The sequence below is a fragment of the Hemiscyllium ocellatum genome, chromosome 39, assembly GCF_020745735.1.
Source record: "Hemiscyllium ocellatum isolate sHemOce1 chromosome 39, sHemOce1.pat.X.cur, whole genome shotgun sequence".
In the NCBI taxonomy this organism is placed as follows: domain Eukaryota; kingdom Metazoa; phylum Chordata; class Chondrichthyes; order Orectolobiformes; family Hemiscylliidae; genus Hemiscyllium; species Hemiscyllium ocellatum.
Genome location: NC_083439.1, coordinates 42668168 through 42684008, shown reverse-complemented (window position 1 = coordinate 42684008; position 15841 = coordinate 42668168).

The window sequence follows — 15841 nt, the reverse complement described above, 5'->3', positions numbered from 1 at the left end:
ATTGCCTAATTAACTTAAACGCCAAGCTGGTCATCCAGTATCTTATCAATTGGAGGTCGTGTGTCATCAATGTCATAAAGGCAAAGGGAAGTTCGTGAGCAAAACGTCAGCCGATATAGCATAATGTGAGTTGTCTATTTTGGATGGAAGGATAAAACAATGTTAAACCATTTAAGTGGAGAGAGAATAGAGAACTCTGTGATACAGACGGTAATCATGATCCTGGTACATGAATTATATGTAGTTAGTCTGGACTTGCAGTAAGTGATTTGGAAGCTAAGTGGAATGATTGTGTTTCTGTCAAAGGGTACCAGGTTTGATTAGGAATGTTTTATTGCATCTGTACCGGTGAAAGTGAGGAGTGCAGATGCTGGAGATCTGAGTCCAACAGTGTGAGGCTGGAAAAGCGCAACCTATCAGGCAGCATCGGAGTAGCGGGAGATTTGGCGTAACGGGTATAAGTCCTTCATCAAGAATCTGCCAGAAACATCGAGTCTCCTGTTCGTTGGGTGCTGCCTGACCTGTTGTGATTTTCCAGAATCACATTTTCCGAGTCTACATCTGTACAGGGCGTTGCTAAGACCACATATGACACATTATGTGCAGTTTTGATCCCTTAACCTAAAAACAAGATAATTGTTTTCGAAGTTTATCAAGAATGTTTTGCTCACATTTTCATGGAGTGAAGGCATTTTGTTCTGAGACATTATCAGTTTTGGTCTTAGATGAGAAATCTTTTTGAAGCATACGCAATTTCGAGAAAAATCAGCTGGATACATATGTTCTCTTCTCAGGGACACTAAAACTATGGAATAAATGTTCAGAATAAAATGTATTGATTTTCGCACAGATATTTTGAAGACATCAAACGATTTTTAAAAATTAACCATATGCATACCTACATATCATCAAATTATAAAGCAGGAATTTTCTTTTTTGCTAATGAAAGGCACTGTGCATAACAACAGCAATGATGCACTTGCATATCGTCCATTATCATCTATTCCAGAGAATGTTCACGACGAGCGCACATGGTCCAGTTTGGTGTTCAGTTGACGTAATTGTATGTTTCAACACAGAGAGGGAGAACAATGTTCCCTGTCGGAAAAGCAGCAACTGATTGATCCCTTTCTGTAATTGTGTTCCACCTGACAACAGTAAATCCCTGACTCACCGCTACCTGATGAGTCGTGGGGAATTCCTGTTGCGAGATTCAATGGAATCTCCCTACAATCTGAAGCAAAGGGAATTCAGCTAAATCCAACTATTCTGGCGAGAAATCGCATTACAAGCAGCTTGACTGCCCAGAATGGGCGGCACGGTGGCTCAGTGGTTAGCACTGCTGCCACACAGCACCAGGGTCCCAGGTTTGATTCCAGCCTCGGACGACTGCCTGTGTGGAGTTTGCATATTCTCCCCCTGTCTGCGTTGGTTTCCTCCAGGAGTTCCAGTTTCCTCCCACAGGTCCAAAAATGTGCAGTTCGGGTGAATTAGCCATGCAAAATTGTCCATAGTGATAGGTGCATTAACCAGGGACTGGTTGTGTTACTCTTCGGAGGGTCGGTGTGGACTTGTTGGGCCGAAGGGCATGTTTCCACACTGTGGAGAATCTAATCTAATAGCTTCAGAGGACAGAATAACATTGGGGACAGTCTATCATCTATCCATTTGTTATGAGTTCAACTATTATGACACTCTGGAAAGCTTTCATTTTTCTATTGTGTCATAAGATGTGAATGGGTGTGTGTGTGTGTGTGTGTGTGTGCGTGTGCGCGCGCGCGCGCATGCGCGTGTGTGTTTGACATTTTTCTAGAGGATGAGCCAGGCTGACATTTATATCATTACCCATATCAATAAACTTTGAAATTTGTTGTAAACAGTGGAGCAGTCTAACTGCAAAAGGAAACACTGACCCTGCAACATTGATTGCACCACGAATTCTAAAAGGGCTGTTCAAGTGGGAATTCCCTTCCCCAGAAGTTTTTGTTGCCTGGATGTTTACATTTATTCAAAGTTGTGTCTGTTAAATATTTGATAGACAAGTGAATGTAGGAAAAAGGTGCACGTACAGAAGAAGTACTGCTGAGACCACAATCAGATCAGCTACGATTTTAGTGCGTAGCAGAGCCAGGAAAAGTGCCTAATGGCCCAATCTTGCTCCTCAGTCCGATGTTCCTATATTCCATTCAGCCCCTTACAGCTCCTGAACACTTGCTCGAAATACCTGGTCCACAGTAATCAAGGATCTCCTTCTGTCCCTCACAATTGGCACACACAGTTTGGTCTGAGGTTAAAAATGTTAATTCAAAACCCAGGCTGGGCTCAAAAGACGCCTCTGATCTCTTTATAGAGTGTCTCCTCTCTGCAACTTGTGCCTCATTTGTTGGTCACGATGCAGACCCAGATTCATTGTGAATACAGTCCCCATATCTCACCCAGAGATGAGGTATAAAATGCTTTGCTGTCTCTAACTGCAACATGCAATAACGGAATGCTCAGGAAAACTACAACCATTAACTTTCTAATTACAGAATATGAAAGCATGAGGAACAGGATCGGATGGTAATTCGGATGGTCAGGCCTGCCATGCCATTGTAGAAGATTATGGATGATCCAATGTTGGTATCAACTGTTTTATTTCCCAATTCTTCACATCCCTCAATTCTGTGACAGGTTCAAAAACCCACCTACCTCAAGGTTTGTGCGAATATTTGTAGCTCGGGTGCTCGTTGTTGTGGTTCTGTTCGCCGAGCTGGAAGTTTTTGTTGCAAACGTTTCGTCCCCTGGCTAGCAGACATCATCAGTGCTCTGGAGCCTCCTGCGAAGCGCTTCTTTGATGTTTCTTCCGGTATTTATAGTGGTCTGTCCTTGCCGCTTCCGTGTGTTATTTTTCAGCTGACCGCTGTAGTGGTTTGTATATGGGATCCAGGTCGATGTGTTTGTTGATGGAGTTTGTAGATGAATGCCATGCCTCTAGGAATTCCCTGGCTCTTCTCTGTCTGGCTTGCCCTATGATAGTAGTGTTTTCCCAGTCGAATTCATGTTGCTTTGTTGTCTGAATGTGTGGCTACTCGTGGTAGCTGGTCGTGTCGTTTCGTGGCTAGTTGATGTTCATGTATGCGGATTGTTAGCTGTCTTCCTGTTTGTCCTATATAGTGTTTTGTGCAGCCCTTGCATGGTATTTTGTAAACTACATTAGTGTGGCTCATGTTGGGTATCGGCTCCTTTGTTCTAGTAAGCTGTTGTCTGAGCGTGGCTGTTGGTTTGTGTGCCGTTATGAGTGCCTAAGGGTCGCAGTAGTCTGGCTGTCAGTTCTGAAACGCTCCTGATGTATGGTAGTGTGGCTAATCCTTTTGGTTGTGGCATGTCCTCGTTCCGTGGTCTATCTCTTAGGACATGCCACAACCAAAAGGACTAGCCACACTACCATACATCAGGAGCGTTTCGGAACTGACAGCCAGACTACTGCGACCTTTGACTCATAACGGCACACAAACCAACAGCCACGCTCAGACAACAACTTACTAGAACAAAGGAGCCGATACCCAACATGAGCCAAACTAATGTAGTGTACAAAATACCATGCAAGGACTGCACAAAACACCATATAGGACAAACAGGAAGACAGCTAACAATCCGCATACATGAACATCAACTAGCCACGAAACGACACGACCAGCTATCCCTAGTAGCCACACACTCAGACAACAAACAACATGAATTCGACTGGGAAAACAGTACTATCATAGGGCAAGCCAGACAGAGAAGAGCCAGGGAATTCCTAGAGGCATGGCACTCATCCACAAACTCCATCAACAAACACATCGACCTGGACCCAATATACCAACCACTACAGCGGACAGCTGAAACTGACACCCGGAAGCGGCAAGGACAGACCACTATAAATACCGGAAGAAACATCAAAGAAGCACTTCGCAGGAGGCTCCAGAGCACTGATGATGTCGCCTAGCCAGGGGACGAAACGTTTGCAACAAAAACTTTCAGCTCGGCGAACGGAACCACAACACCCACCTACCTCCTCTACAAATCCTTTCAGTGATCTAGCTCCCCGAACTAGATAATTCCTGACATTCACAATCCTCTGTGAGACGGTTCCGCTCCCAAGACAGACCCTAATATCAAGGCCAGAGTTGACTCAGGAACGTTAACTAAATTACATTTAATAGGAATCAGCCACAATCTCTCCCCTGGTTGGGGTCAGCCATCGCAGAGAGGAAGGTGTTCGTGGTTGGTGGAAAATCATCCTCTCAGTCCCGCGACATCCCTGCAGGAGATCCTCAGGGTAGCTTCCTCGATACAATCGTCTTCAGCTGCGTCATCACTGTCCTTCCCCATTGTAACATCAGAAATGGGGATGATCTCTGAAGATCACACAATGTTCAAAACATTTCCCCCCCCCCCACCTCAGCTCCTGAAGCAGTCTGTGTCTACGTGCAGCAAGACCTGGACTTCATTCAGGCCCGTACTGTTAAAGTGTCCGTAACATTCATGTGACAAAATGGCCGGACACTGCACATTTCCACAGTTAACTGGGGAGCTCATTCAGCATCTCAAGCCGGTTTCAAGCGAATATGAGCTAGTATTCAGCCCATCAAAACTACTGAACGGGAAGAGTCGCAGTACATTCAATACTCGTGCCTGTTACATAGGAAGAGGAGGGGTCTGGTCAGCACATCGAACTGATAAACAGGAACAGGTGGAGCCCAAACAGTCTCTCTAAACTGTTTGACGTGACCAGGAAGAGGCCATTCAGCCTCGCAAAGGCTTATACAGGAACAGGAAGATGTCACTGATACTCCAACATGACAAATCACAGGAGCAGATCCTAATGTTCATCGTGGCTCCATTGTCTGTGGTGCATGTGCTACTTTAACGTGGTTTGCTGGCAGTGAGGAGGGAACCCAGATGTTTTATGTCAAGTCTCAAGGAGACATCTTCCATCTCCGAAAAGGCAGACCCATGTTCTCCGTGGGGATCGGAAGCTGGTGGGAATAGCTAACTGTTTTAGTTTGAAGGTATTGTGGCTGATGTTGGGATTGTGGATAACATGACGTTCAGTGCAGGATCACACACCAAATGTACTGGATTAATTTGCGGAGTTTTTATTCAAAGTCTGGATTTCCTGCTCTCTCATTGATATGGGGAGTGGGGGTGGTTGGGTGGAATGTTCTCTGAGGTACTAAATGTATCTAGAATTTCATAAACTCAGTAACAAACAAGAAGCCATGGGATGTATCACCGTATCAGTGTCTGTTTAGAACATCATGTGTGATTGTCCATCCCCCTGAAGGTTCAATGCAATCCCATCTTATTCTCTCACAGTGCGACAGATTAATCTTCACTCACTCTTCATGGTACCATCATCCCAGGGATTAGTTTGGTGGAACTCTTTGCACTCTCTCTGTGGTAAGGAGATCATTCCTTATAAAGGAGAGAAAATCTGTGCACAATATTCTAACTAATGCCTCAACAACACTCAGGGATTATCACAATAATTACTTTCCCTCACTTCGCCATCTCCATTTCTTTCTTATGGCGTTAAAAAACACCATTCTCTATACACTGCCACTGATGCGAAATGTACAACTTCCTTACATCTGTATGTCAATAAAACCAACATCAGAGGTGCCTATCGAGGTGTACATCACTCTCAGGGACAAACTCAATATGATGAAATACACCTAAAATAAGGAATAGCTGTCTACCTGATGAAAATGAGCAGTAGGAATATGGGAAACAGAAACAGAAGGGAGTTACCTTTACTTATGTTCTTTTTCACGAAGTATATGAAGCCCTGGTCAGACCAGCATGTTATCCCTATCTTGAACTGAGAGTCTGGTTCATCTGTTCCACTAGACAGGAAAGAGTAAACCACATTGCTATGGGTTTGCAGTTACACAGAGACCTGACCAAGGAAGGATAACCCATTGCCTTCTCTAAAGGACATGACGCAAGCAAATGGGCTTCTGTTTATTATAAATGATGATGATTTATTTTAAATTGCATCATTTTGATTCATGAGACATCAACAGATTATTATTCTGTGCCTCTACATTAAGAGTCAATCACTTGAGTACCATGCACTATCTTCCTGTCTGACAGATTCTATGGAGAGAACAAGTTAAACATCTCAAGTACAATTATCTTGTCAAGGACATGTGGTTAGAAGGGACTGTAAATAGGTGAATCCAGATTCCATAGTGACACAAATAAAGAAGTTTATTCAGAAGTTGCACTGAGGCTGACGAGAAGACCGGTGCATCGCAATGGTGGTACTGGGCAGGATTAATGAGTGGGGAGGATATGGAAATGTAGATCTGTGCAGGGCTATAAGGATTATGGAGTTTGAGAACAGTCCCATTCTTGCTCGCATATCAGTGAGCAATTTATAAATAGTAATTTGCTTTATCGAATTTATCACGAGGGGATTTTTTGATTGTAAGTGAAGACACTGATTTCACCTTTTCCAAAATTTACCTAACATGAGCAGAAACACAGTTCAACCCGGTTTAATACACTAAGAGAATGACTTACTAGGAACACCGACTATAGCGAGGATGGGATAGTAACCACCTTGTATAATCCAAAGGATATCTTCGATCCGTGATGCTAATGATATCCAAGGCTGAGAAAGGTAGTAAAGACCAAAGCATAAACTCCTGTCCATTGTTGGAATATTCCAGTCAAACGTTCTCAGATTCTGATCTGTTGTTGGAACGTTCCAGTCTATTCTTCTCAGATTATGATCTCTCCTTCCCCTCTCTCTGGAGCTGCTGATCCCTGTTCGTGCTGTCGGTGATGGTCCTGCTAATACAATGGGCTATCACATCGAAAACAGTCCTTATTTGAAGAAGAGGCTAATCCTCCAGTGACACATTTAGGATTCATAGCGACAAATATTAATCAAAGTCGATGAACAAATAGCTCCAGTTAACCCCTTTCAATTCAATACAGTTATTATTAAATTTCAAAATAACGTATAAAAGTTACACATTCGGAATGGGACATGTAAGGATGACTGAGGGAAGGAATATTGGAGACGGTATATTGATTGTGTGTTATCATTCAATCTGAATTGGATGTGGGAGTAATGACAGAGGATTGTCAGAACATAATTGAGTTTCTCTGTTTATAATTGGCAACATGCAGTCTGGAACTAGCGATCAGTCATTACAATATAAATAAAATATTGACAGAACTTTTATAGTTGATCATCTGATAGGAAAATGTGCCTACAACAACATAGGGTTATAATAGACAAACGGCATGGATATGTTAACAGAGAATTGTCCCTGACAAATGCAATTCAGATTGTTGCTCCAAGATCAGAGAGGACAGGTGAGGGTCATGCTGTTGATTTATTAATGCCAACCAACTGTGATGAAGTGCCACTTACTGGACTTCAATTGCAATGTGATTATGGCATGGGGGAGGAGACAGAAAACAGACGGAATTGGGGGACATGGCTGCTGAGACAAGAGTGAGAGAACATGACTTAGCCCATTCATCAGTATTAGAACGTTTCTCGTCATAAATCATTTGAGGAAGAGATTCACGTAGAAATCTACAATGAGGACTGAGGAGAGCTAATATTACTTAAAAGTCCGTAAGACCACAAGACATAACTTGGCCATTCAACACATCCAGTCTGCTCCAGCATCAATCAAAGCTGATGAATTTCTCAAACCCATTCTCCCCATACCCCTTGATCCACTTTACAATCGAGAACCTATCCTACGCAGGCTTAAACATACTCAATGTCCTGGCCTCCGCAGCCGTCTGTGGCAGTGAATTGCATAGACTCACAATGCTCTGGCTGAAGAAGTTACTCGTTCTCTCTGTTTTAAAAGGTCTTCGCTGTGGTCTATGTCTGTGCCTCGGATCCTAGTGTTTACTAACAATGGACACATTTTCCCAAAATCCACTCTGTCCAGGTCATTCAGTGTTTTGTAAGTTTGAGTTAGAACCCCCTCATTCTTCTAAACCCATCGAATATCGACCCAGGCCCTCAAACGTTCCTCATATGTTAAGCTTTTCATTCCTGGGAGCATTCTAGTGAACATTCTCGGAACACGCTCCAGGGCCAGTACATATCTGCTGAGCTATAGGGCCCAAAACTGCACACAATAATCTAAATGTGAGCCTAACCAGAGCTTTTTAGTGCCTTGTAAGTACATCACTGCTTTTATATTCAATTCCTCTCAAAACAAATCCCTTCATTGTATATGCCTTCCTAACTACTGACTCAACTTGCAAGTTTACCTTGAGAGACGCCTGTACTTGGATTCCCAAGACTTTTTGCATTTCAGACATCTGAATTTTCTCCCCATTTAGAAAATAGCCCGTGCCTTTATTCTTCGTACCAGAGTGCATGACCTCATACTAGCCCATGTTTTACTCCAACTGCCACTGCTTTGCCCATCTCCTAAACTGTCCAAATCCTTCTGCAGCTTGCCTGCCTCCTCAGTGCTACTTGTCCCTCTTCATATCTTTATAATGTCTGCAAACGTAGCCAGAATGCCCTCCGTTCTGTCATCTAGATCATTAAAGTAAAACGTGAAAAGTTGACCCAACACTGAGTCTTGCAGAACACATTTTGTCACCGACTGCCATCCTGAGAAGGACCATTTTATTCCCATTACCTGCTTTTTGCCAAGCAGTCAAGCTTCTATCCATGCTAGCACCTTGCCTCTGTCACCATGGGCCCTTATCATAATCAATAGCCTTCTGTGTGGCACTTGTCAAAGGCCTTCATGAGGTCCGGGTAAAAACATCCATTGGCTTTCCTTGTTCTATGCTGCTCGTTAATTCCTCAACAGGTTCTAGCAGATGTGTCAAGCATGATCCCCCCTTGATGAAACCATGCTGACTTTGCCATATACTACCATACACATCCAAATATTCAGAAATCTCATCCTTCCCGATCAGTTCCAGGATCCTAAGAACGACTGAGGTTAGGCTGTTTGGTCTGTAATTTTCCGTCTTCTGCCTTATTCCCTTTTAAAACAAGGATTTTATGTTAGTGCTATTCTAGTCCTCTGGGACATTCCCTGATTCTAATGATTCATGAAAGATCACCACTAACGTCTCCACTGCCTCTGAGCTTTCTCCCTTAGAACTCTATGGTTTAGTCCTTCTGGTCCAGGTGATCTATCCATCTCAGCCCGTTTAGCTTTTCTACCCTGTTTCCCTTGGAGATGGGTGACGTACTGAGCTTTGGCCCTTCACACTCTTGAATTTTTGGGAAATTATTTATGTCCTCAGCAATTTCTTTCTTCCCAACTACTGTCTGTCCAGTGCCATTTTCCAGCAGCTCAATGTTCACTTTTGTCTCGCGTTTGCCCTTTATAAATCTAAAGAAAATCTTACAATTTTCCTTGATTTAATTGGCAAGCTTACCCTCATATTTAATCTCCCCCTTCCATATGTATTATTTTGTTGGTCTTTGTGAGCTTCCAAATTGTCTGGTTTTCCTCTGCCCTTCCTCACATTATATGCTTGCTCTTTTGCTTTGATTCTGTCCCTGACTGCTGACACAAACACCAATGAAGGAGTGGAGCTCCGAAAGCTAGTGTGCCTCCAATTAAACCTGTTGGACTATAACCTGGTGTTGTGTGATTTTTTAACCTAATCAGCCATGGTCGCTTCACCCCAACCTCCACACCCCCGCCCCCCAACCTCCCCCCTCCCCCCACTCCTCCCCGCCACCCACCCCCAACCCCGCACCATGCTTCTTTTTTATCTTGGGAAAAATCTCTGTCATGTCTCCTAAATTACTCCCAGATACTCCTGTCATTGCTGTTCCACTGTTTTTCATGCTCGGCCCTTCTCCCAGTCAATTCTACCCAGCTCCTCCCTCATGCCTCTGCACTTGCCTTTATTCAGCTGAAATACCTCAAATTGCAGAATATATTCAAACATATTATGATCACTGCTTCCTGTGTGTTCCTTAACCTTAAGTTCTATTAAATAGTCTGCCTTAAAACTAAATCCAGCATTGCCTGTTCCTGAGTGGGCTCCAACACAAGCTGCTCCAAAAAACCCGATTGAAGATATTCCACAAATTATTTTTCTTGCAAAACACTACCAAGCTGATTTTCCCAGTCCCCCCATGTATTGAAATCGCCCATGACTACTGTACTTTGCTTTTTTTACCCATCTTTTCTATCTCCTGGTGTGTATTGTGCCGCAGCTCCTGACTACTTTTCAGAATCATGAACATAACGCCAACTATGCTTGCTTTTTCAAACTTTGGTGATACTCAATTCTACCCACTCTGATTTTGTGCCATCTGACCCTACTTAAAGTCATACAGTCAGAGAGATGTACAGCATGGAAACAGATTCTTCGGTCGAATTCGTCCATGCCGACCAGATATCCCAACCTTATCTAGTCCCATTTGTCAGCATTTGGACTATATCCTTCATACCCCTCCTATTTACATACTCATCCAGATGCCTTTTGAATGTTCGAATGGAACCAATGTCTACCACTTCCTACCAAATTGTTTCCATACACACACCACCCTGTGCATGAAAAAACTTGCTCCTTTGGTCCCTTTTAAATCGTTCCCTTCTCAATGTAAACCTATACCCTCTAGTTCTCACACACCCCAGGGAAAAGGGTGCCCCTTGTGATTTTCTAAACCGCGATAAGGTCACTCGTCAGCCTCTGATGCTCCAGTGAAAACAGCCCCAGCTTGTTCAACTTCTCCCTGTAGCTGAAGTATTCCAATCCTGGTAACATCCTTGTAAATATTTTCTGAATCCTTTCACGTTTCACAACATCCTTCCAAAAGCAACGAGACCAGAATTCTTATGACTGATTTATTTTCATTCTTACTAATATGGCAACCGCTCTCCCCCACGCCACCTGTCTTTTCGATAGGATGTATGCCCTTGAATATTCAGCTGTCAGTCCTGATCCCCTTGCAGCACGCCTCTGACAATTTCAATCTCTACCACAAGCTCATTTACCTGGTTTCTTATACGGCATGCATTCAGATATAACACTCTCAGTCCTGTATTAACCGTTCCTCCTCTCAGTGTCATTTGTCTGTCCAGTGTGCTTGAAGTTTGATTGCTTACACTTCCAATACACTCTGTCCTATTTGTGCCTGTGCTACAGGTTTTAATAACCCCTCCTGCGTTCTGCACTGTTCCGTCGTCCTTTAATTCGAGTTTTCTAATTTCCCTGATAACTGAAACCCCACCCAAAACCAAAAAAAGTTGAAAGATCTGTCCGCAGCCCTAATTATGTGATTTGCTCGGACTCTGGTCCCAGCACTGTTCAGATGAAGACCATCCCATCAGAACAGGTCCCTTCTTCCCCAGTAATATTTTATATGCTTATGCAACACAAAATACAGGGACAAAGTGACTTTTCGTACAGTTCAAAATCTGGAAAATACAAACAGATAAGATTGTTAAAATACACTCATGACCTTGAGCTATATAAATTGAAATGTGAATTACAAAACCATGGACGTGTTGTGCAAACTTTATCAATCATTATTTGACCCACAGCGGAGATGCTGAGTTCCCCTATGTCAGTGATCTCCCTCACTGAGATTCTTTGGTCCACTCCCACACACAGTATCTCGGGGTGTTAGCAGTTCCTGCTGCTGTTCGCCCAGTCTATTTAAGTTAATCCACCTTCTCCCTGGAACCAATCGATTGGTCGATTGTATTCTGTTTCACTGTCAGCAACCCAGCTCTGTGATGTTACTGGTGATAAATGATCTGGGAAGACAGCCAGTATCAGCACAGTGCTCACAGGGTATGGCACCAGACAAAGGGTTTGCAGTCCAGGGGAATTTCTAAATAAAATTTCCATCTTCTGACTATTTTTCTCATGCTGTATCCTGATCTATCCAGCTTCACTCTCGTCTAACACCCGTTCCTCTTACTCAGTCTGTCGCTCCACTTTCAATCCGCTCTGTTGATCTCCCTTCACATTCTTTCTTTTTGTGTCATTCTCTCTCTCTCCCTCTCTCTCTCTCAGTCTGTCTCAAATAACTCTCTGCTTTCAGATAGTACAGTTGCAGAGTTTGTGGATGTACAATGTGCTGAATTGCCTCCGTCTGTTCTGTATTAATTCTGAGGTTCTCTGACCCCAATAAAGACTTTCAGTGCCTGGAGAAACAAGCTGGTCCTGTGAAAGACAGTACACAATCATCCATTATCTCTTCCTGCTTTCTGTCATGTAGTGCCCTGGAAATATCTGTCAAACAAAATAGATTCAAATTCGAGCAGATGTGCTGTCTCCCCTACCAGCTCTTTGGCCAGGTTGATTTTTTCTGTATTACCTTCCTGCTCCTAATATCACTGGCAAGTGACATATTCTAGTCTCTCCAAAATTCAAATATCTTTCAGCATAACTCCGGCAAGATCTTTCCTTTATCTTGGTAAATATATTTATTAGCAATTTTTCAACCTTACAAACATATGAACTTATTGTAAAATGCAATCAATAACAATTATCAGTATAATAAAGAGAAAAAAAAACACAAATTACAATACAACAATTGTCTCCTAACTATTAACCTACCCTCTAATATAAAACAAACTTTAACACTGTGCAAAGCAACACCAATCGAAAAGAAAAAAAAATCACAAAATACAAAACAGTTATGCTCGGCACAAAGCTCCCAAACAGAGGTACAGGAGCATTGTGTATATATCCGTAGTAACTCAGGAGACTCTCCTTCAGGGCCCAGGGCTTAACAAATCGAACCATTCTGGTTAAACAAACACCATAGTTTAGACACCTGGCAAATCGGTTTCCAAATAACTCAAGTAGTGCTGCCATGCCTTATAAAAATAGTCTGTTGTGTGCTGCACCATGTTTGTCAAAAAAGTCCAAGTGAATGTCCTCCATAATTTATTTCTGCCATCCCAGCAAGCCCGGTTGGTTCTCAGACACCCAATTCATTGGAATTTTATGCAGTATGCAAGAATATTAAATAGTTTCTTCCCATGCCCGTCTAAAGATGGTAAATTCGGTAGACCTAAGAGGAGAGATATCAGGTCTAGTTTGACTTCAGTCCTCAATGCCCTCCCTATCTGTCCGGCCACAAGCTCAAGTAAACACAAAGCCTATGGCATGTCCACAAGCAATGGGTAAAAGTACTTAGACTTATTTTACATTTGGCGGAAACTGAAGATGCTCCTTTTTTAAACTTTGCTAGATGTTCTGGTGTCAGATGAGCCCTGTGCAGAACTTTTAACTGTGCAGCACATGTCCTATTTGAGATCTCTTGACTATTCTCCCATATGTTCTCCCATGTTTCAGAAGAGATCTGCACTCCTCCCTCTTCCTCCCAGACCTCACATAACCGGTTAATATCCTGCCAGGCCCTGCCACCCAGCAGATGATAGAGGGCACTAACCGAAAGGGTGCTTGTGGAATGTAGCAACAAACTCTCTGATCGGGCTTATAGGGTTAATGAGAAGCATAGTCTTCTTCCGGATGAAATTCCTAACCTGAAAAAAACGTAAAAGTCTCTGCTGGGCAACCCGTATTTGCAGCTCAGTTGCTCAAAAGACATCATAACCTCCCCCTCAAACAAGTCTTCCAAACTAGAAACTCCTCTCGCTGCCCATACTTCGAACCCTGACTTCATCATCCCAAGTCGGAACCCTGGCACGCCAAGTATAGGTGTAAATGGCGAAGTCATAGATCACTCTGATGCATTGCCCTCCAAGCCCTGACAGTAATAATGGCAATGGAGTTCCGGAAGTGGTTCATAACTGTCCTCATCCTATCCATGATGAATGGATTCATAAGAGGGCAATTTGCTTGGGAGGCCTCAATATCCAGCCATATTGAGTTTGGATCGTTACCTATCCATTCGCAGACGCAGGACAGCAGAGAACTTCATTGATCCCTTCTAATGTCTGGGAAATCAACTCCTCCCCCTCCACGTGGCAACTGCAAGTTAGTAAGTTTGATGAGGAGCCGCCCATGATACCAGACAAATGAACCAAACCACCCCATAAGTTTCCACAACGTTGACCTGGGAAAAAATATAGGGAGCATACACAAGGTATAAAGCAAACAAGGAAGAACATTGATCATAATGAGAGATATTCGGCTTGGCCATGAAATTGGAAGAGCCTCAAATCTCTGAAGATCTCGCCTGATATTGTCGAGCAAGTGAACCAAGTTAGTCCGGAACAACAGATCAAACTTGGGGGTAATAAAAATGCCTAGGTACCGGAAATCTGCCCGTGACCACTTAAAAGGGAACTTAGGGCCACCTTCAACTTCTGGCACATCCTTAAGGTTCCCCAAAGGCATATCCTCCGATTTTGCAAAGTTAGTCTTATATCCTGAAATAGCCCCAAATGAATTGATACATTGTATCGAATGAGGTACAGAGGTCATCGGGTTCGATAGAAACCGAAGGACATCATCCACATACAGTGTAATCTTGTGTGCCTTCGATCCCACTTCCGAAACAGTTATGTGGACGTTCTGACGAATGGCCTCTGCCAGCGGCTCTATCACCACCGTAAACAACAACGGTGAGCGGGGGCAACCATGCCAACTACCCCGACCAATCCTAAAATTCCCAGACTTCTCCCCATTGGTGATGACCGCGGCCAGAGGGTGGCAATATAAAAACTCCACCCATCTCGCGAAGACTGCACCGAACCCAAACTGTTCTAAGACGTAAAAAAATGCGTCCATTCCACCCAGTCGAATGCTTTCACTCCACCTAGGGAAATCACCAACCTCTGAATTGATCGTTGCTGACAAACTTGGACCACATTCAGCAACCTTCTAATATTATGAGAGGACCTACAGCCCTTTATAAAGCCTGTCTGGTCGTTTTTAATAATATGAGGCAACACCATTTCCAATCTCAGCGCCAGGATCATGGACAGAATCTCGCAATCTGAATTTAATAGGGAGATGGGCTTGTATGAGGCACAATCCTCAGGAACCTTCCCCTTCTTAAGAATTAAGGAAATATTAGCTTCTCTCAAAAATGGTGATAGGCATTCATGCATATAGGAGTGATTGGACATCTCTAAACATCGGCCCTCACAGAATCCCTTAAACTCCTGATAAATTTCACCCGGAAGACCATCAAGGCCTGGCGCTTTCACACTCTGAAGTTGCCTTGCGGCCTTCTGCATTTCCCGAACTGTCAAGGGGCTATTAAGGAAAGCGGCCTGTTCCAAGGTTACCCCTGGGAGGACAAGGTTCTTAAAAAGGTCTCCATTTTAGCCATCCTGTCCTCGCAACCTTCAGACCGATACAATTCAAAGTAAAAGCACTAAAAAGCCCCATTAATCTTTTTAGCATCGGATGTGAAGACCTCAGTGCTGTCTCTGATTGTAGGAATGGATTGGGGAGCACGCTTTTTCCGAGTCAGATATGTTAAATACTTCCCTGGCTTTTCCCCATATTCGAACAGTCTTTCTTTGGGAAAAGCAAGTTCTTTCTTTCCGTTTTGTGCCGGTATTGAATTCAAGGCAGCCCAAAGGGCGGTGATCTGCTGTAGGTTAGTGACCAAAGGCAGCGCAAAATGTGCTGCCTCCGCAGCTTTCAACTGCATCTCAAGTAGACGCTGCTGTTCCGCCTTCTGTCATTTCTGGCTGGCCAAATAGGAAATACCTAATCCCCTAGCAAAGGCCTTAGCAGTCTTCCGTAGCATGGACGGACTACTAGCCATGCCTGAGTGGATAGTCAAGAATTCCTGAAACTCCTTCAAAAAGCATTGCTCGAATTTGTAATCCTTAAGGATAAAAGGGCCCAAATGCCGGTGCTGCAAACCTAGCCCTTCACCCTGGGTCTTTATCTCCAAATC